At 47.7% G+C, this 23,149-nt stretch overlaps 1 pseudogene; it reads right to left on the reverse strand.

Moving 5' to 3' along the window:
- Positions 1-20,124: 20,124 nt before the first annotated feature.
- LOC125416743 (glyceraldehyde-3-phosphate dehydrogenase pseudogene) lies at positions 20,125-21,436 on the reverse strand (annotated as a pseudogene).
- Positions 21,437-23,149: the final 1,713 nt, after the last annotated feature.

Below are 23,149 nucleotides of genomic sequence, written 5' to 3' on the forward strand. Positions count from 1 at the left end.
GGGATTGGGGGAGGGGAACAACAAGTTTTAACCCGTCTATTTGACTCTTCCAAATTATTTTAATTCCAATTAGCTTGGAATGTTCTGGTCTTGAGACAATATCAGGCTTGGTGGAAAACTGGTCCGCTGGCTGAGAAGTGTCAGTATTGCCTATGGTGCCCACAATCTGGAAGTACGTGTGAGTTGGATGAGGGGTAAATGGATGTGGGGTGGAAGGAGCGCCGTGTATGTGTGTGTGTGTGTGTGTGTGTGTGTGTGTGTGAGAGAGAGAGAGAGAGAGAGAGAGAGAGAGAGAGAGAGAGACCTGGGAAGAATGCACTGGCCCTGAGGTTGGCAGATTAGTGGTTCCTGGCCACCAAGTCATGTGACAACTCTCCATGGGAGGAACAGGTGTGTGAACCTCTGTGTGTGTGTGTGTGTGTGTGTGTGTGTGTGTGCGCGCGCGTGCGCTCCGGGCAAAGCTTCTCCTGTCTGGTAGGGGATACATGTGGAGGTTGAAGAGAAAAAAAGGTACAGATCAGACGGGACCTGAAGGGTTCTAGATCCTGTACTGAGCTTGAGAGCTGCAGTGGAGTTTAGATAATGAATGTCTTTACACTGTTGAGGAAATCTTCTGTCCTGCTTCTGGGAGGGTAGGTCAGAGGACAGAGAGGAGACCAGGCCTCTCAGAACTGTGGAGAAGGACAAAGAAGCAGGTGTGGGCCGGTGTCTGGAGAGCCTGGCCCCTGTCCTTTCCCCAGGGGCACAGGGCCGCTGTGGCTGCGAGGACTAGTTTCTCTGATGAGTCTTCAGTCACGTTTGCTGACTTTTGAGTAAAAATCAACCCAAATCCTGGAGCTGGGATGGCTCAGCTGTATGGGGGCTCAAAGTCTTCAGGGTCAAGTTCTGGGAGACGGCCCTTGACAAGAGTCCTCCAACAAGATCAACAAGATGATCTCGGAAGTGGGGGTACTCAAGGAAAGGTCTTGGGGTCCTTGCCAGGCTTTATAACAACACTGTGCTGGTTAGATTTTGTCACCTGACACAGGCTAGGATCACCTGGAAGGAGGGAAACTCAGTGGAGAAAATGCCTCCATCGTATTGGCCTGTAGGTAAGCCTGTAGGCAATTTTATTGATTAATGGCTGATGTAGGAGGGTCCAGCCAACTGTGGGTAGTGCCACCCCTGGGCAGGTGGTCCTGATTTGTGTAAAAACTGGCTAATGATCTCCCTCCTGTTCCTTCAATGATGACTATGATGTGGAAATGTCAGCCAAATAAACCTTGTCCTCCCCAGCTGCTTTTGTTCATGGTGTTTTATCACGGCAATAGAAACCAAACTAGGACATTAAGAGCAAGAAGGCGCCCCCCTGTTATCAGCTGATCCTTCAGAGTGTACCCCAAATCTAAACCCTGTGTTCCACCCACCACCTCTGGCCCAGGTGCCCTAAGTTCCAATGCCCCCCCTGCTCGCCGACAAGCTGTTCTTGAGGAACCCTACTAGTACAGACCTCAGCTCACAGTAGGAAGCTGATGGGCTCCCGTGGCATTCAGGAGTAAAGCCAAGAGCCCCTCATGTTATCGGCTCCAACCGGGGGCCCAGTCCCTGCTTCCCTCACCCTGTCACCGGACTTGCCACCCTTCCCTACTTCGGCCCCGCTCCTCTGTGCTTCCCGTTGACTGGCCATGGAAACTCGTCCCAAGACAGTCACATGGTTCCCTTAGCTGTCGGTGACGGCAGGGAAGGAAATACAATTCCTTCACTGCAGCAGCCTGGGGAGCCCCCTTCCTCCGTATGGAGCGCCAGCCTCTCAAGTAGAGCCAAAATCTATGACTGCCACAGAAAGGAATTTCACGACGAGTCAGTATGACACAGAGTTGTGGTTTATTAAATGAGATTTAGAAATATGTCTTCAAGTTTATAATACAATCAAATCATTTCCCCCTTGACTTTCCTCCTCCCAAACCCTCCCTTAAATCCCACCTTGCTCTTTCAAATCATGCCCTCCTTTTAAAAGAGATTTTTTAAAACATGGATTTAATGCATGGGGATCAGCAAAAGAGGTGCTCAGGGAAGGAATAAGAGATGTCGCTAAGCATGGATATGAGCTTTTAAGGTAGAGTCACACTTCATTGCCCTTAAAGAAATCCATGTACTATTTATTTTTATTTTTTGATAGTACGTACACATACACAATGTACTGTGGTTGTATTTTTTCCCTTTCTACTCCCGGTCACCCCCGTCTTTCACTCTGCACTCCTTCTTCCCAGCTAGACCTCCAATGGATACGCCAATGAAGAACATAACATCTCTTGTAGCGATTATAAACACTCAATAGCTCCTTAGGGAGGAGTGGGAGCCTTCCCCAAGCTAAGAGGGGCGCAAATACATGTTTATAAATATAAATACTTAGAAGGAAGTGTGGCAACATGTCCATTTAGGGAAGTAACAGTAGCAAGTTCTGCTTTGGGTTCATGACTCACCCTGTCACAGGCTTTTAGCCGGGTTTATAGTACTGAATGTGGATTCCCTTCTTTAGAATGGGCCTCCTATGCAGGCTGGTTTTCCCCAATGTAACCATGTCACTATTCCACCAGTTAGAAGTAGTAAGCATGTTCTAGAGTGGATGTGACCATTGATGATCATCCCCCCACCCACCACCCCACCGCCCCAAGCAGCCTGCTTAGCAGTTTTTAGCACTATGTGTGTAACCAGCAGAGAGGAAGTTTGCAGCTCAATTCCAGTTTGGTTTCTCTACATCCCATAACCAAAGCATGTGGTATCTTCAGCAGTAGGATCTAGTCTTGGTGGGATACCAAAAGCAAGGACAATAGCTATTATTCTTTTGGAAAGTTGCCTATCTTTACAATAGCCACATGTATAAGTATGTATATACATGTAGACATATACGTCTCTATATAAGTTATATATTACATATGTTTTATGTTATATGTAATGTGTATATATGTATATATGTATATATATAATTTTGGTGAGTTGTAAAGTTATTATCTTCAAAGAGTCATAAGACTTAGCCTTTAACTATTGGGGTATTTCTCCAGCCCATGCTAAGAAATTTAAATGAAATCACAAGGGTTCGTGAGATAAACCATATGGGATTCCAGGCAAAACTCTAGAACACAAGGGTGTAGAGAATTGGGGTATTTTTACTGTAGACAAATATTGTTTTTGAGCTTCCCAGAACGTGCGCAAGAGGAGGAAGACTCTACTTGCTGAGACCTCAAGTCTGGTTTGATGCTGCTTTCACATTCTTACTTGAAGATGTCTGTATAGAAGAAAGGTTCTCCCTATGTCATAACCTTCACAGCTGCTGTTAATAGCACTGAGATTCTCGATTCTCAGTTGTGAGAGGCACCGTGGAGGCTCTGGACTGAGAAGCTCCTCTTTTTGTTCATGTCCCCTCAATTTTTCCTTTCTTACCACACACTACCCGATTTCGATCGCTGTTCAAATGCTACCTTCTTATTCAGACCCTGCTCAAGCACCTTATTTAAAAATGCATCCTCACTCTTTCCAGTAACTGACGGAAGCAGAGGCAGAGAGCCACAAACAAGTCCTGTGCTGGGCTCTGAGAGTCTTGTGGAAGAAAGGGAGGAGGGATTGTACCAGCCAGGGGGGCCATGATGGGGGAACCAACAGAGACAGCTGACCTGAGTTTGTGGGAGCTCATGGACGCTGGACCAACAGTCAGGGAGCCTGAGTGGAATTGACCTAGGCCCTCTGCATGTGTGTGACCATTGTGTAACTTGGTCTCCTTATAAGGCTTCTAACAATGAGAGCAGGACCTCTCCCTGGTTCTTAGCTGGCTTTTGGTAACTTGTTACTCATGCTGGATTACCTAGCTCTTCCTTGACATAGGGGAGGAGCTTGGTGCTGCCTCAACTTGATGCAACAGTGCTTTGTGCAAGCCCATTGAAGGCCTGTCCCTTTCTGAAATGAGATGGAGGAGGAGTAGAAGGGGAGGGGTAGATGGTAAAGAAGAGGAGGTAGGAGGAGAGGAGGGAGGGGAAACTTGTTAGTATGTAAAATAAATGAAAAAAAAGTTATTTAAATAAAAATAAAGGAAAATGCATCCTCAGCTCTCTTCCTCCTGTTCCCTTCTGTGTCTTTCTTCACTGGCTATGCCACCATCTAAGAGAGCATTTTATTTATCTATCAGTCCATCCCCAGCCCCTCTGCCCCCCCCCCCCCATTAGCTTGTGAGCTCCTGAGGGCTGGATGGAGAGCAGCTCAGAGCAAAGAGGCAGCTGTCCCGTTTCCTGGGGACCGAGTTTCTGTCCTGATCACTGTTGAAAGCCTTGGTGCTGAGAGAAGTTGGCACAGGTGGGGATGCCACCAGACATGTGACATTATGTCACATGTTTGCTGAATGATGTCGGCGCTACACCACCAGGCACTGTGCACCTGGGGCTGTGCATCAACCTTTGAAACATCCGGGGAGCTGGCGCTGCAGCTGGGGGTTTCTGTTTCAGAGGTGCCCTGTGAAGTCGTCACCAAGTTCTTGTCGCGTTCTCCTGTGTCCACTCCGATTCTAACCGCATCTACAGCGCTCTTCCTCTCTGGCATCATGTCTCATTAGCATGGGGTTAATGGGCCAGCCATGCTTTTTCTCTTCTGAAATTTCCCGTCTGTTTGCGCATGCTGCCCATCTTTTCTACCAGGTCCTTTAATCACTTTGCAATGACTTGCACTGCGTGTGCATGTATGCCGTGTGCATACATACCTAATGTAACATAAACCAGGAGTTTAAACTCAATAATAGATGGCTATTTATTGAGTATCATGAGCCAAGCGCTGAAACGATAATTTCAATCTTTTCGACCAGGGATTTAGGTGAGAAAATTGAGGCTCAGTAACTATAGGTTATTTGTCTGGCCAAAAGTGTCCCAGCCCTCTGGCAGACTAACTGCAGAGCCTTTGTTATAATTGGCTCTCCTGGGCTGCTGGGCCGTGGCCAGCTATTCGCTGTTCTGAAGACCTTCACTCAGCTCACCAATTTATCCACACCAAAGGATCCAGGTGGCTCATCCCCATGGTACCTCAGTGTGGCTTAAAGTCAAGCACCTCCATTGCCTTCTAGTCCCTGCCATCTGGCCCCATCTGCCACTCCCTTCCTCTCCCCAGAGCCTCTCCAGCAGGGTGCCAAGCTGGTTCCAGCCTTTGCCAGGAGGATGCCACACCATCCCCATGGCTTTCTGTCTCCTTGCTCTCCTTATCCCACCTCCAATCGCATTTTACTCTCATTCATGGGACCTACTTCCTCATTTAACACATACATGACGTGGTTGACCGCCGGTCTTTCTACTCACCAGTTGCACGGCTTATATGAGCAACTTGTTTCCGTGTGTCTTTGTTCATTTGTAAAGCGGAGCTAATGAGAGAGCAATCTCAGGAAGTTCACATGTAGGCTCAGCAAAGCTAGACCAAGGGTCAGTATAGATCAGCTGTCTCAAGAAAGGCAGCTGTGGCCCAGTGTCGGCAGGGACCAAACACTTCTCTGGGATACCCCTTCCAGCTGAGATGCAAGAGGAATGTGAAAGGAATTCCTATGGTCAAAGCTAGAGATGGCCCAGACCCCAAGCTGGGCCTCCCTTTGCTTGCCTGCCTACTTAGCTGCTTGGCTGCTTGGGTCAGAGTCCAGCTGGCCAAGCTGTAGCGTGATTTCCCCTGCCATCCCTCCCCTTGTCCCCATGCCAGCCACATTTGATCTTTGTCACCAGAGACAGGCTACAAAGGATGGACATGAGGCTTTGCCTGAATAAAGACAATTGCTTCCAAAGGAATGGAGTGCTCAAGAGGACAGAGACCCAGACAGGCATACGGACAGATAGAACTCCATGTAACAACAGCTCCCACATTGTGCCCAGGATTTATTTCACATATATTAATTGATATGATTCCAGAATTAGAATTTGTGGGTCATATGTAATCTCTGATCTAGTGCTTTATGTAACAACTTGAGAAGACAGTTTTAAAGAAATTTTTAGTCCCATTTTACCGACATGGAGGATGAGACAAAGAGGGGGTTAAATTTGCCCATGTTATATCATGCCAGTGACAGACCTATATTATAACGCTACCTGAACAGAACTCTGGAAACTGTGTGACCACGGTGTACATGTGCGATGACGTATGCTCAGCTGGAGTCATTTGTAAGTAGATGCTGTCCCCTGTTGGACATGAAGACCTTTCTGTAGATGCACAAGGGGGGAGGGCAAGGATACCCACACTTACAGGTGGGGGTGGCTAAAAGATCACTGTTTACCTCATGGGAGTCAGAACATAGTAATTACATATACTTAGGCACATCTGCACTCAGAGGTAGACACACTCGTGTGCACTTGTTCTAAGACGGCTCCCACATGTGCACAATCACATAGATTCAGTGGCAGCCCCAGGACAGGTGCTCTCCTGTGATTCCTACCATGTCGGATACCAAACATGTGTTCAAGTCATTCTTTGTGACTTTCTGTCCGGGAAAAGTCTATTCATTGATCCAAGAGCCCTGGTTCAGGCAGATAGGCCCATGATCGCGCTATGCAGCAAGTGACTTCCTGTTCTAATCCTCGGGTCTTCCCAAAGAGTGTGCCTTCCAGCTTCAGTGGTCTCCTGGCTGTTGTGCCAATACATTAGGGACGTTCCCACCCAAGGCCTTTGTCCCTGCTTTTGCCTGAGAGGATCCTTATAGCTTCTTCCTACATTTCCTTCAGGTATTTGCTTAACCATAGCAACCCAGCAAGACTTCCTTGGTCTCCTGGCGAAATGATAATCCTCCAGCGCTGCTCTTGCCCTCTCCTCCCCCAGAATTCTATTCCCATCTCCCGAGCATCCTTCCCAGAGATTCCTCTAAGTTTTCTGTTTGTCATTACTCTTCTCTGCTACAGGGTAAGCTCCATGAAGGTGGGTTGCTTGCTCACGCGGGTGTCTTCTGGGCCCAGAACAGGTCTGACGTGTGGCAGGAGTGACTGTCACTGTCACTAGATACCCTTGCAGGCCTGTTGGGAGGTTTGAGGGAATCATCATGGGCACCTGAAGGGATGGAGGGAGCATTGCTATCTCGGAACTCTCTTTGAATATCACCAGATACCATGCAACTAAGTCTGTACTGGAAGGGTCTGCTGAAACATGGAGTGAATGAGTGCACAGCCAGCCGATGATTCAGCCCCATCTCTGGCTCAGTACTGTTCTCATGGGGTGTCTTTCCACATTGACATCTTTGAAGATACCACACCGCAGGAATGTCATGAGTATATTCTGGGCATCGCTGAGGTCACCCTCCATTCATCCAACCAGTGCTAATAGAACACATATGGTGTGCCACTGTGCACAGCTGCAGTAATTTTTTTTTAAAAAAAAAGATATAATACTCCATCACATAATATCTACCATTTTAGCTGTTTTTAAAGTGGCCCATTCCCAGTAAGTATATTTATACTGTTGTGCAGTCATTGTTACAGTCCATCTTCAGAACCTCCTTACCTTTTAAAACTGAATTTCTATATCCATTAAACACAGGCTCTCAGCCCCGCCAACCACCGTTTCTTTTGTTGCTATGGATTTGACTATTCTAGAAACCTCATGTAAATGGAAGCACACGGTATTTGTTCTTCTATGACTTGCTTATTCACTTAGTATAATGTACTCAAGGTCTCTGTAGATTGTAACAGGGCAGACATTCATTCTTTTTTGAGGCTGAATACCATCCCACAAACATGTTTGCACAGGATATGCTCTCTGTTCCTTCATCAGTAGACTCAGGTTGCTTCCACAATTGGGCTCCTACGACCACTTGGCGACAAGGGCTCATGTAGTCTAGGCTGGCCTCGAACTGAATTTCTGATCTTGCTGTCTCCACCTTCCAAGTGCTAGGCTTATAGGCATCTTAGGTGGTACAGGGGAATCAAACATGGGCCTCATGAGTCATAGGCAAGCATGCTACCTGGCACGTGTCACCTGAGCCCGACAAAATCTATTCTTGAGATACTGCTCTCGGTTGTTTTGGACATGCACCCAGAGTCAGAGTGGCTGGGTCATGTGCCATTTTCTGACTTAGTGTTTTGTGCCATGGAATCCGGGAGACTAGCTTTGCACAACATTCCTGACCGGCCTTGCGAAGCCTTTCAAGGTGATAGATAGAGGCCCACCTGCCTCTTTAATTATTCAGGACACTTCTGCTTTCATCCTTAATTCAGGCTCTCCCCAATTCTGAGAGTCAGGTGGGAGGAAGCCTGTAATCTCCTCAGGTCAAGCGAAGACATTTGATTCATGGATGGAGGGCTGGGGTGGGGAGTGGAGAGTCTCTCAGCCATTGTCACTGGCTGGACTGGGCTGTGGTAGATCCTCCAGGACTGCCTTGAATTCTGGGCTTACCTTGGTCATGACCTTGGGGACAACGATGGCACTGTGATCACTCCTCATGTTTATCTCCTAGCAGCCAGGGCTGAGCATCCACAGAAAGCAAGGTCCTACGCAGCTCTGTCCACCTGTGCCAAGTTATCAATGGATAGGCAGCCTAGCCAGGCTGGAAACCCAGGATACCTAGAGAGTAAGGGGAGGCGGCACCCTCGCAAACTGCCTGCCATCTGGAAAATTGCTCAGTTCCCTGGCAACCATACATAAGCTTCGTCCCTGGCCACTCTGCACAAAGGCTGGGTGTCTCTAGATATGGATAAGAACCCTGGAGTTCTTTTGGCTGTGCACCCTTTCTGGGCCTCAGGTCCAGGAAGACAGGGAGGATTCTGACAGCTCTGAGAAGTCGTTTCACCTCACCAGGGCAGGCTCTGGTGAAGCCGCACATAATCTCATTTTGCTTTCCCTTTTTGACTGGTGTAATTTTTGTGGGACGAGAGCAGGAGATTCTGCATCCCTGGGCTGGAGTATCCCCGAGGGAGCAGACACGACCAGAGCTGAGTGAATCCTTGCTAGCTCACTTCTCCCTTGGCACAGAAAAAGTACTTAATGAATGTTGGTTGAGTGGCTCCACAGAGGTGTCTGAGGGGCACAGGCACTCGGCTGATTCTCTGTCTTCATGAATTACAACCATGCTACCCCCATGACAGGATGAAACCGAGGTGCCTGGGTTACACAGCTGGTAAGCAGTGTGTGTGTGTGTACACCTTGCGTGTATGTGTATGTGTGTTGACATGTACCTGTGGTTATCCAGATGCCCTCTGTGTATCTTGGAGTCTGTGCTCCTGGATACCCGGGCACCATGGGAATCTCCTCCTGCAGCTGCTGTGTACCCACCTCTATTTCTGAGTATACCTCCGTGTGTCTTAGTAAACCACTGTGACGTCTTTAATGTGGGCTGTCCTCTTGTCTCTGCATATCCTGGACCTTGTGGGCCGACAGCCCAACTCTGTTGGCTCTCCAAGCCTTGTGTAGTGACCCATTGTATTTTCCTGTGTGTTGCAGATTCCCCCAACCCTCTTGCAGCCCCTTGACCGCCCAGATGTGCAGTCCCTGATCTCTTTCGGCACAGCATGAACTGGGGCAGAGGAGACAGGCACAGGCGCTATGTAGCCTAGGAACCCAAATTCCAATCTTTGACTCCAACACTGGGCTCCTGGTTTGGCTCCTGACTTAAAACTGCCAATCTTGTAAGGTAATGAGATGCCTCTTTGGATAAAACGCTTGCCACACAAGTGTGAGGATCAGAATTTAGATTCCTAGATCCCACTCAAAGGCCAGGCAGAATTGATGGCCCACCTGTAATTGTAGCCCCCGGAAGGCAGATAATCTGGAGCGCCAGCTCATGTCTGTGAGCTCTCGGATCAGTGAGAGATCCTACCCCAGTGAATAAAGTGAGGAGGGATTGAAAAGAATGCCAGACATCAAGGTCCTGTCTGACCTTCACATGCATCTGCATACACCTGCGCCCCCACCCCATCAAACACACACACACACACACACACACACACACACACACACACGTATTCACAGGCAAGAAAATCAACAACAAAAATCATCAACCCCAGAATGAGCAACCAGAATATCTGTGCTGGGTTTGTTTCCATGGCAACACAGAAGCTGGCAGGTCTCTGGCTCATAAAACAGGTCATAAAGCAGGGAGATGGGTGGGGGTGCTGCTGGGCTTCGTAAGGGGTGCTGCCAGGTGGTGCTGGGGTCCTAGAGACTGTATTGTCTCTCTGGGAGAAAGGACACCTGCGCTGCCTCTACCCATGTGTTGAGCAGTCTTGGAAGAGTTTCTCTGCCTCCCTGAGCCTCAGTTTCCCTCTCCAAGAAGGCGAACAGAAATAGCTCCATAGTTCTGCCCCTCAGGTGTGATGTTGCCTGAATTGGTGAGAAGGCCCGCAGGACTTTATTCTGGAATGAGTTCTCAGGGTCTCAGTGTCCCCGTTGGTAGAGACCTGAGGAGAAGCAGCAATGTGTATAAAGATCCAGGGTGGGTTGAGAGCTGGATGCAAACCCCTCTTTGTCTGTAAGCTGTGGTACCTTGAGAAAGGGTTAGAGTCAAACTGGGCCAAACTCGGCTGTGAAATGGAGACCAAAATGTCATAGGTTTTTAGTGAGAAATTAGCCCAAGTCTGTAGTACACTCAACATGGTGCTGGATCTGATGTCTGCGAGAGGTGTGTAGTCATAATAGCTATTAGCAAGAGCAGCGCTTCCTCTGTGCCAAGCGCTCACCTAAACGTTTCGTGCATGGCATTGATTTCACCCTTACAGTAATTATTCCATTTGCAGATGAAGGCACGGTTAGGTCCAAAGCAGGCTTCGAAAACGAGCAGCTGTGCTGCTGACAACGTCCTGAATGGCAGTCAGGGCTCAGCTCAGTCTGACCAGGTAAACAGAACAGATTGCTAGTGGATAAACAAAGCCCAAACTCAGCATTCCTCAGAATCCTGTGAACCGGGTTTCTTTTCATGGGATTAAGCCGTTACTTCCCTCATCCATCCGCTGCAGGCAAGGGTGTCCAGTTTCCAGTGGACTCAAACAAGCCTGGAACAAACTGAAGTCTCCATGCTAGCTCCCAGACTGTTCTGTCTCACCCCCTACCTGTCCCCTTAAAGCTGATGGCTCCTCCCCACGTTCTTGCTGTTCTGTCTGCCCACCCCCGCCCCTCAAGACAGCCCCAGCAGCGTGGGAGGCTGCGCAAGTCCGCACCAAACCAGATAGCACCTGCATTCTTTGATAGATGCCAACCAAGTTCATACCCTAAGGCCGTCAGGAAAGCTTTTTAGCCAACAACACTTGTCCCCTGGTCATCCCACAGGAGGCAGATGATGGGGGCGTATAAGGACCAGACCTAAATTTCTCTTTTAACGGCTCCGTCCTGAACTAAGTGGCCTCGCTGATGACACTCTTACCTGATGGTCACATCTGTCCTCCATCCAGTCTCTCCTCATACAACAGTCGGAAGACTTTCTTGAAAACACAGATTAGATCATGCCACCCCTTGATCACTCCTACAGCTTCTTATGTCATTCAGAATGAATGTAAGAATGCATGACCAGGAAAGCCACCCAGCCCCACATCTATACAGACAGACACATACACACACAGACACACACACATACACACACACAGACACACACATACACACCGTGTGATTACCACACACATGCACCAACATGCATGGACAAGTCTAAATGCACACACATTCGCATTCCCGTCAGCCTGAAGTGAGAAGCACCATGGAACTTAGGACCCACTTGATCCTGAATCTAGACCTCCCCTGACCCAATGAGGTGCCCTTGTTTCAGAAGCATCTTAATTTTGGCTGAGCACCACGTGGTTTTCTCCCAGGTCCTCTTTGTACCCTTCTTTCCCCCCCGGAATCTATCCTACAGGAATCATGACAATGATCTGACCTGTTGATAACGCTGGAAGGGTGCTGAAGGGGAGAGGACCGTGAACTTGGAGTGTTTGCTCCTACTCTGCTGATGCAGGGTTTGTCTTGGGCTCACCAAGTCCTCCACTGAAACCCCAGCTCTGTTGGGGGTCCTCATCTCTCTGCCAAAGATGGGCTTCTCTTTCCTTTCACTGTGAACTAAGGGTCCTGATGAGTGCTTTGTGGTCTCCTGTAGTCTTGTCTTCCTTTGTGAGTAATCCCTCTACTAAACCCTAATCAAATTGCCCGACGCAGGGCCGGCAGCTCCCGCAGCGCTTTGACTACCGCTGCTTTGAGCCACGAGGTCCAGGTTTGAATTCTGATCAGGTCTCTCCCCCGGTGAAATCACAGCCCCTCGCCAGGCCCCTGGATGTCTCTTGTACAGAGATTGGAGCAGGAATAACATCCAGAAGAGGACGGCTTTCAACTGCAGTGCTAACCAGTGGGTTCAGGAACTCAGTCATTTTCTGTTAATTATTACAGTGCCCTCCCTGGAGCCTCATAGAGTCCTCAGCATGTATATGTCCTGAAAAAAAAATTTGCTGCAATTACAGTGGAATAAACGAGCAGCAAAACAGCTGTAAACAATGACCAGGGGGCTTAGCCACTTCACAAAAGGGCTGTACTTCAGCTGCAGAAAGCTTTTGTTTGGAAGTCCTCAGCCCTGACAAAGCAGGAGGGTGTGAATGTCTATATTTATTAAAACATATTTAGCTTCGATCTCTCTTTTCCACACATCCACTGCACCCGTGAGAGGCAGCAAAGGATGATGGAAGAACAGTTTGACCCAGGTTCACTCCTAGCTCTGCTGCCCACTACTTTTTGGTCCTCAATTTTCTACTCAATAAAACAGGGGTAGTGATTTCTACCTTGTCAAGAGCCCAGCAAAGAAGTTTGAATCAGTACACTGAGGGTCATCCATAGGGGTTGGGCATAGCCCCAGAACTGAGACTGAACCACTCGGAAGGGCTTGTGGCTGGGACATCAGTCCCCCGAGGGGCTCAGGAAGCCCTGGGCTGGTAGCCTGCACTTTCCTTCTGGCTGAACAGTGACATCAGACCAGCCGTTCCCAGCCTGTGGGTGGGCAGGCAAGTCTCAGTCTCTGGTTGTCCCAGTTTCTGCAGACAACAGGCAACTGTGCCTGAGCCACCGCATCATCCGCAGGTCTGCAGCTGCCACGGGGTATTCTGGCCTGCTGGGATTAGTAACTGGATCGCAGCCCGAGAGCCAAGGCCCCAAATATAGGGCTGCCTGTGCCTACTGCAGAAGACCTTGGCACCGGCAGCTCCACCTCCTTGGATCTTATGTCATAGACAGGGAAACTGAGGCCTCCAAAGGGAGATGGATTTTTCCACTGTTACTTGAGAGAATGGAGATCAGGCCTACATTTCTCACAGCAAGGGCTCATTCATTCCCTGACTCAAAGCTTATTCCCCTCAATCCATCCACTCTCCCTGGCCCACCCTGAACTACCTGTCCCAGCTAATGACACTCTTCCTACCTGATGGTACCATCATCCTCCATCCAATCTAGTTTCATACCACAGTGAAGAGGAGACGTTCTTAAAATGCAAATTAGATCATGTCACCTCTTGACTACTCTTACAGCCTCTGTGTCACCCAGAATGAATGAAAATTACATGGCCAAGAGTCATCCAGTACCATAGACCCCTTTTTTTACATTGTGCTACACATACACACATATGCATGATCATGTGTTCACACAAGTGCACATTTGCATGTGATCACCAAACACAAGTATGCACATGCATAGACACATATGTCTATGTATACATATTCACATACATGTACACACAGCATACACATAATCATGTACATCCATATAAGCTCATAAAAATAGGCATACACATGCACACATTCATGGATACATATACATGTAGGCAGTCATGTGCATATATGTACATAGACACACACAAACATCAATAACATGTTTATGAACACATACATAGATATAGATATGCTTCCTTGCATGGACATATATAGTATTGGACACACGTGAATAAACATATATTCACATGCACACAGATAAGAACACACACATAGATGCATACATATACATACACACAGTAAGAACCTGATTATGTTAGCCTCTTTGTTGTCACTAGGGTCTATGTGTATAGATACAAATATGAAAATGCCACCCTGTATGTGTGAGTGCATGTGCATGTATGCTTAAATATGCACATGTGCCCCTATTTTCATGTGTTTTTGTGTATATGAGCATATGTGTGTACACATATAAGTGAATTTTTTGTGCATATTTTGTGTGCAAGTGCGTGCATATGCACAGGTGCCTACTTCCCTCCTGTCTCCGACTCTTGCATCTTTAACCTATAATGGCTCCATTTGTGCCCATTTTGTCCTGCTACTAACTCTTTGTTTTCATGAAAACTAATTCATACTCGGGTATGATAACAAGTTGCTTCTTTCAAAGACAATTTTTATTTTTAAACTTCAAAGGCTAAAACAAAACAAACAGACAGGCTAACTGATGGTGGCGTCTGTGCTCCTAGTAAGGTTGAGGACTATCTTGAGCCACTGAAACTACCCTCAATACACAGTTATTACTCTGTCTTGGTAAGAGCTAAGAGCCCACTCCTGAGTGAGACAGTCTACGTGGCCGTTTGGATTGTGCCCGTCCTTGTTACCTCATTCCCCTCCCCCATTCACCATTTTTCTCAAGATAAATCAGCCAGGTCAGCCACCACATTTTGATGAAAAAGAAACAAGTTAGTCTTTTGACTGGACAAAGTCCGCCTTTCCAGGGGCCGAGGACCGGGGCAGTCAGGAGCATGTGGAATCGGTGCTACAGGGGCCAAGACAAGGCTCGTTTTGTGTTCTGGGACAAAGATAAAGTGTCCTGGCAAGATGGGGCCAGGGCCTTTCCAGCGCCAGCTCTGGCAGACGGGATTGGCTGGCAGTGGGACAACTCACCCCGTGTGACTGGATGGCCCAGCTTCCCACCACCTCCTCCCCTCTCGTAAGCAAACAATTGGGAGCGGTGAGACGGTCATGAAAGTAAGCTGCTCACCCTTCCTGGCCACCTGGCATGCCTGGACATGGGCATCCTCAGATCCTGCAGACTGGGACTTGCCAGGTCAGGAGACTTAATTCGCTTCTTCCATTGCCTTGGGAGAGGAGAAACCGGTCTCAGATCTAGGTCAGGTGACTTTGGACTGTCTGAGCCTCTGGCTACCTTTGGAAAGAGCATAGCTGCAGGACAATTCCAGCTGTACAGATTCGGTGACGTGCTGCCTAATAACAGTGAGACACGTGCTGGATGCAGAGAGGGCTCTCAGGCTTCAGGATGCCGCTTTGCATCTGGTGTCTCATCTGATTTTCAATGTCACCCCTGCGCAGAAAGCAGGGTGCTCATTCCTGTTGAGTTAGAAACTGACACTCTGGGGAGGAAAGACACCGGCGAGGTGATGGTACAGGTTAACAGCTTGGCAAGGTGGTAAGAAAATCTCCCTCGTATTTGAGAGTTGGCATCTGGACCATACCCCTGGCCCTGCATACCGCTATGCCGTCTGCAGAGAAGGCCCCTCCCCAACCCCAGCTAAGGGACTTGGTCTTTTATGACAACCTAACTTAGAGCAGAAAGAAATTCACTTGTCACTGGGAAAACTTACATGCTGTTTATGTATTTTTCTCCTATGTGGAAGTGTTTTTTGTTTATTTGTTTGTTTGTTTTGGTTTGGTTTTTTACTTTGGAGTTTTGAGTCAGGGTTATTCCGTGTAGCCCTGACTGTCCTGGAACTCACTCTGTAGACCAGGCTGGCCTCAAACTCAAGAGATCTGCCTACCTCTGCCTCCTGAGTGCTAGAATTAAAGGCATGCACCACCACCACCCTATGTGGAAGATTTTCAAGTGGACATGCTTGGTTATATGACTTAGTGACTGGATGGCTCTTGTTGACACCTGCTCTCCTGGTTGTCAGACACAGAGGGGCAAGACAGAAGAGCTCCTGGCCTCCGGAAGCTGATATTCGGCCCAAAACTCTGGGTTCTAGTTGCACAGCAGAATTATTTGGGGTTAATGTTGACTTTTTTGAAAGCTGTGTCCTGTGCTAGGGCCATGAGACTTTAAGCACAGTGATTCTAGGGGCTACCTTTGCTGAGAACCGGAGCGTGAAGAAGGAAAGGAATGAATGACCACCTAGAAAAGAAAATTGGCCTAGGGAAGGGAATCCATTAAAAGAAATGGGGTTGCAGCAACATAGTTCAGCCTATGGGGGCACTGGTGAGGAGCCTATAGCAGGAGGGACCCATAAAAACTTCTGAATACACCATGGGAAATTAGGGGGCATGGGCCCAGGGCATGGGGAGAGCAAGGGCCAAAGCAGGGGGAGAGTGGGCTGGAGTGTGCCAACTAGTAAGACAATCTATTGCTGGAAAGACACAAGTAGACCAGAAGGCCCAGAGGGGGGTTATAGTTCCCCAAGGCCGGAAGGAGCTCACATTGCTTTAAGGTCCATTCTGTCTTGACGCTGTAACCCAGATGGTGAGGAAGACCTAGGTTGGTGTATCTAAAGGCTGACCCTCAGTACTCCTCCTACCCACCCCACCCCCAAACCAGCCCCAGCTCACAGAGCCTGGGGCAGGGAATAATGAATAGGGAGAGAAGCAGGGAAGTCAGAGGCTTTAGAAAGTCTGTCGCTGCTACACAGATGGGTGTAGCTGACTGTGTCTTTGAGAGGGCCAGAACTAGGGAGTGCTCTGGCCTCACAACCATGGCATCCATGGTCACACGCTGTGGTGAATAGCCTGTAAGGAAGCATGAGCTCTGAGCATGGCCTGGAATCCGCAGCACCTTGCCCAACACAAATCCAGAGTCACCGACACTAAAGGGTACTTAGAATAGCGTTTCAACGAGTTGAGATAGACCTGTGTTCCGATAGCACAGACCTTGTTCTTTTTTTATTAGGAGTCTAAATGCTGTGTTCTGTGTGTTAAGAGTCTGTGCTCAGATGCTGGGTCATGTTCTCTGTTAGAAGGTGGGCTGCCTTGGAGCTTTAGATGGCAATGTTGGTAAGAATTGTGTTTTAAAATGTTGAATTAAAACACGAATCTGTGTTCGCACATTCTGTTTGTAATAGGATTTTAGGGCATTATGCTAAAATATGTTATTGCATTGGAACGTAGTGTCACTGTGTTTTGTTAGTATGGTGTGTGTAAACTTAAAATCTTAAGAGGAAGCTCATGGAACTGTGGGAGCTGGGGAAGAACGATGCCTAACCTGAATGTCAGAGACAAGAGCTGGGCTGAGTTTTGACAAAGGCTTCTTTGAACTTTGTCTTTGTGGGTAGGTGTCCCTGCTATTCCAGCAGGGGTTGCTAGCCAGTGTCACCTGTAGGTCCTCTCTCCTTCTGTGGATCGGGCTCTGAGCATAGGACTTTCACTCTTTGTCTCCTGAGAAAGGGGGAGGGAGGCTCTTTACCGTGGAGATGGATCTCACCTGGGAATGATGGACTTTCTGGGAGTAAATAGCATCTTCAGCGACAGAAAAATAATGAGGATCAACTAACCAGGCGGAGAGAACTGCAGACCTAATGGGTGAGAGCCTGGTGTGGTGGCGGAGGGGGGGCTGGAAGCCCGCTGCTCACGCCTGGTCTGGTCAGGATCCAAGCTCTCTCCCAACAGCCTTTGCAGCCTCCACTGCTGACAGCGCTGCTGCTGAGCAATAGGAGGAGCTACTGAACTCTGATCACCTAGGACCACACCCCAGGGCCCAGGGAGGTCCTGTAACCCTTGGGTTCTCCATTCCTGTGTGGGTCAGGCTCATTCAGAACAGGTTTTGAGCAAAAATATCCTGGGCTTCCCCACACCAACTCACGCTGCTTCTCACTCACTGGAAACCAAAGCAAAGCCATGCCAAGGCAGCCTGGGAGTATCCACACACTCCCAGAGGCTCTGATGACTGGGTACCTCAGAGGTTTGCAGATTTCCAACTGCACAAGCAATCCCAAGACAACGAAGGAGCTAAAAGCATGGTCCAGTTAATGTCCATGAGATCTTGTCTTGATCAGTTTCGTAGTTATAACTGAATACTTGAGACAATTTGTATACATAACTAATTTACATTAGGGTTCCAAAAGTGGGGGAAGGGCAGCATGTGAAACAAAACTCTGCTAGGCGTCTTGGGGGTGCTTGATGGTTCATCCATGGAGAAGAAAGGGAGGAACGGGGATGTACCCGTTAGTTTTATGTCATCTTGACACAAGCCAGAGTCATCTGAGACAGGGAACCTCAACAGAGGAAACACCTCTGAAAGATCAGACTATAGGCAAACCTAAAGGACATTTTCTTAATTAGTGTTTGATGGGGGAGAGCCCAGCCCATTGTGTGTGGTCCCACCTCTGAACAGGTGGCTCTGGGTTCCATAAGGGACCAAGGCAGCCAGTAGCACTACTTCATGGCCTCTGTATCAGCTCCTGCCTTCAGGTTCCTGCCCTGTTGACTTCTTGTTCTGACTCCCCCTAAATGGACTGTGACTCTTACATAGCCCCTGGATGGATTTGTAAGCTGGTAAACCCTTTCTTTCCCAGGTTGCTTTGATCATGGTGTTTTGGCCTAGCAATAGTCACCCTAACCAAGACGGGATTTATGCGCAGAAGAGGCAGAACAAAGGAGGCCACTCTTTTTATAATGATGCTCTAACAGAAACCAGCCCTTTCTTATAGGAACTGCCCTAATCCCTTCAGGAAGCAGGGCCCTAAAGAGACTCCATCACATCTCAGCATGTCACAATAGATAGGGACTAACCCATTAACCTGAACTTTGGTACAAACAGACTGTAGCAGTGTTCTTGCGCAAGCCACTTCCTGGCAGGCTCGGCATCTTTCACTGCATGATGATGTGATATCTATGGCCTCACTGAACTAGAGACACACCTGCACAACGTTTGACTCAGTGCCTATCAACTGACAAGGACCCTGATCTTAGAGAACTTAAAGCCTGTCCAGGCCTGGGTAGCCCCATGCTCTTCTATGTGTTCTAGTCTTGGAGAATGAGATTTGTGCTTCATGGTCATCCTACAATGGAAGGAAAAGTCTAAGGAGAAAGGAGCAGAATGGGGCAGTTTTTCTGTGGGAACTGGGACCAGAAAGCATGAGGTTTTGTAAATCAACCATGCTGATACTTTTTCCTTAAATTTTGTTTTTGAGATTATAATATAATTACAACATTTCTCCCTTCCCTTTTGTCCCTCCAAACCATCCCAATATACCCCTCCTTGCTCTACGTCAATATATAGCCTCTTATTTTATATGTACATGTACGTTCCCGTATATAACCTGTTGAGTCCATATGATGTTACTTGTATGTATGTTTGCAGGGCTGACCATTTGGTACCGGACAACCTCTCCCAGCCTTCCTTCGTTGCCTAAAGTTCTTGTGTCTGTTTGAGCCCTCGTGGGCTTTTCTCCATCCAGTTTGGCATGTCCATTGTATCATCCTTGTTGGATACACATCTGGGCAGTCATGTTGGTGAGACTTCCTGGGTGTATCTTCTGATATTACTAGGAGACACAGTCTCATAGCAAACTCCGTGACCCTCTATCTTTTAGTCTTTCTGCTCCTCTTCTGCAATTTCCCTAGGTCTTAGGTGCAAGACTATTTTGTAGATGTAGCCACTGGAACTGGGCTCCAGAACTATGCATTTTGATTGGTTGTGGATTTCTGTTGTGGTCTCCATCTGCTACAAAGAGACTTTTACTTGTTGAGGGGTCAAGTCTACATTTATCTGTGGGTATAAGGACAAATGTTTGCAGATTGTTGTTAGGGATACTGATACTTCTGAGGGCAGATGATGACTGCAGAGTCAGACAGGAGACTGGGCTTGGCTCTGGACCCAAGTAGCTTCATTGGCTGGTGTCTTCCTTAGGTTTTCATCACTGTGATAAAGTACTATGGCCAAAAGCAGTTGGGAAAGGAAGATTTATTTCACCTTACATCTTCTAGTGCATCATGAAGGGAAGTCAGGGCAGGAACTTGGAGGCCCAGACCAGTGGGACACAGCTTGCTGGCTTGCTTTCACTGGCTTGCTCACTTTTTTTCTATACCCAGGAACAACTGCCCAGGAACTGTATGGCCTACAGTGGGTCAGATCTTTTTACATCGATCACGCATCAAGAAACTGCCTCACTGACCAATCTGATGGGGGCGTTTTCTCAGTTGAGACTTCCTCTTCTCAGATGACTCTAGCTTGCGTCGTGTTGACATAAACCCCAACCACGACTGGCTGGTCGCTTTCCAGTTCATCAGCTCAGTTATCTTGTCTGTAAAACAAGGTCTAAAAGAGAACTCTTCTTCTTCCTTTTTTTCTTGTGGGCTCAGTGAACTTTATCAATGATATTTAAGAGAGTAGGGCTCCCTAAATCCCTCCAATTTTTCTGGGGTCTGATGTGGAAACTGTTAACGGAGAAGCTCAATATTGGGGCTGAGTTGGGACAGGGACTCCTCAACAACCAAAAGCCTCTCTTTTGCTCTCATGTCCTTGTTGGGGTGGATGGCCCAGTGCTCCTTACTCCTTGGGGCCATGCAGGCCATGAGATCCTCCACCCTGTTGCTGTAGCCATATTCATTGTCATACCAGGGAATGAACTTTACAGAGTTGTCCCTGAGAGCAACGCCAGCCCCAACATCAAAGTTGGAAGAGTGGGAGTCACTGTTGAAGTTGCAGGTGCCAACCTGATCCTTGATTTATCCCAGGATGCTCTTTAGTGGACCCTGGGATCCCTGCTTCACCACCTTCTTGATGACATCATATTTGGTAACTTTCTCCAGGTGGCATGTCAGATCCACAAAGGACACATTGGAGGTAGGAACATGGAAAGTCAGCCAGGGAGCTTCCTGTTCAGCTTGGGAATGACCTTGCCCACAGCCTTGGCAGCACCAGTGGATTCAGGGATGATGTTCTGGGCAGCCCCACGGCCATCACATCATAGCTTCCCAGAAGGGTCATCCACAATCTTCTGAGTGGCAGTGATGTTATCGACTGTGGTCATAAGTCCCTCCACAATGCCAAAGTTGTCATGGATGATCTTGGCCAAGGAGGCTAAGCAGTTGGTGGTGCAGGAAGCATTGCTGACAGTCTTGAGGGGGTTGCCATACTTCTCATGGTTCATACTCATTACAACCATGGGGGCATCAGTAGAAGGGGTAGAGATTATGACACTTTTGACCTCACTCTTCAAGTGATCCCTAGCCTTCGCCATGGTGGTGAAGACACCGGTCGACTCCACAACAAACTCGGCACCAGCGTCACTCCATTTGATGTTGGTGGCATCTTGCTCCTGGAAGATGCCAATGGCCTTCCCATTGGTGACAAGCTTCCCATTCCCAGCCTTGACTATACCATTGAACTTGCCATGAGTAGAGTCATATTGGAACATGGAGACCATGTAGTTGAGGTCAATAAAAGGGTAAGTGATGGTAACAATATTCACCTTTCCAGACGCGGTAGCATTTCTGGCACCCAGGTGCCAAATGTGGTCAAATCTGTTTACACTGACCTTGCCTTCAAGTCTTGGGGACAAGGCTGGCACTTTATGAGAAGACATGGCTGTCTCTGAAAACTGGGAGCAGTGGATAGCCTAAAAGAGAAATTTTTTTTAAAGTTTCTACATTTTATTATTGAACAAACCACTCCCCCAACTTAAACACGACCAAGTCTCCAGGCTGAAATGTTGAGCTCCAGCTGATAGGACTGATCGAGGGCCACGATTCAGTATAAACTCTGTCGTGCCATTGCATGAGCCCTTACAGACCCAGCTTTGCTTTCCTTCAGTGTCTTCTGTTGGAATTGTACCTGATTTTGTTACCAGTTTTCATCCAAATCCACTGAGGAACAGGATGATTTTGCTCTTGGATCTTGGCCAGGAATCACTTGATTCTGAAACTCTTGTGAGAAGACACGGCGAGAAGCCGAGTTAGGTGTACGGTGCACAATGGCGCAGGAAAGGGGAGGAGGAGGAGGTCCTGACTGGAAGAACAGGATTTGAGAACCTCTTTTTAAAGATATTTTATTTATTCCTATCATTTTGCTTATCCATGTTCACAGTAGGTGGGGGGGGGGCACTTGTGTGCCATGGTGTGATGTACATGTCAAAAGACAAATTTTAGGAGTCAGTTGACTCTCTTGGCTGTGGTTCCCCAGACTACAATTCAGATTTGCAGGCTTGTAGGCAAGTTATTTTACCTACTTAGTCATCTTGATGGCCTGACATTTTTATTTTAACTCCATAGGGTCACTATGGGAGTAAAATTGTCATTTTGTATAACATGAATACAGAAAAGGCTGTCATTGGCCTTATGTGGCAGAGGACAGAGGATTGAGCACCATTGAAAGTGGGCAGTGACAAGGAAAGTGGATGGAGAGGTGTGACAGAGGAATCATAGAGTATGGGAAGCATCCTAAAGAAACGGCATGTGACAGGCAGGGTGATGGAGAGTCTGTCTGAATGCTCGCTTTGCGGTTAGCTTGCTGTGTGACCTTCAGTTGGTACCCTACCTAACTGGGTTTCAGTGTCCTCTTAGGAAACACCAGCTCCAATTGCAAAGCCTTTTAGAGCTTCCAGGTTCCCCTGATGTGTACTCACAAACCTTGGAATGCTTGGCTGGGGAAGCTAGATCTACCTGTCCAAGTACCCTTGTTCTTTCTTGTCTCCATGATTAGAGCATGGATAGCAAAGAACAGATGCCCAGTTCCTGAACGGGACACCCAGGAGAGCTAAGGATGACCAGCAACAAGGCACAGAACTTACCTCCTGGACGATGGGAATTGAGAAAACACGTATAATAAGTCTCGGGGCTGTATCTAAGAAGGAAGTGAGCCCCATTGCCTTTCTGCCCTCAGGACTCACATTCAAAGGGTGAACCCTGCCATTTGCTGCTTGTATATGTAAAAGTCTCACATCTTCTCAGCATATTGACATTTCAAAAATAAATATATAATGTTCCTCTGTGTCTCTCTTAAAGTCACAATTGATTTAAAGGGCATATTATATGACAGTACCCCAGATTTCTCTTGGTCACCCTTTACATGAAATACCTTTTCCATCACTTCACTTTCGTTTTATGCATATTGTTGGATCTGAGGAAAATCTCTTATAGACACCAGATAGCTGAATTTTATCTTAATCCAATCCATTCATCAGTTTATGCCTTTGTATATTATGATATGTGTACATGTATGTTTTGTGTGCATGCACATGTGTACTCACCGTGGTGTTTGTATGGGAATCAGAGGCCAGCCTTAGGTGTCAGTCTTCACC

This window comes from Myodes glareolus, chromosome 10, assembly GCF_982192425.1.
Source record: "Myodes glareolus chromosome 10, mMyoGla1.1, whole genome shotgun sequence".
NCBI lineage: Eukaryota > Metazoa > Chordata > Mammalia > Rodentia > Cricetidae > Myodes > Myodes glareolus.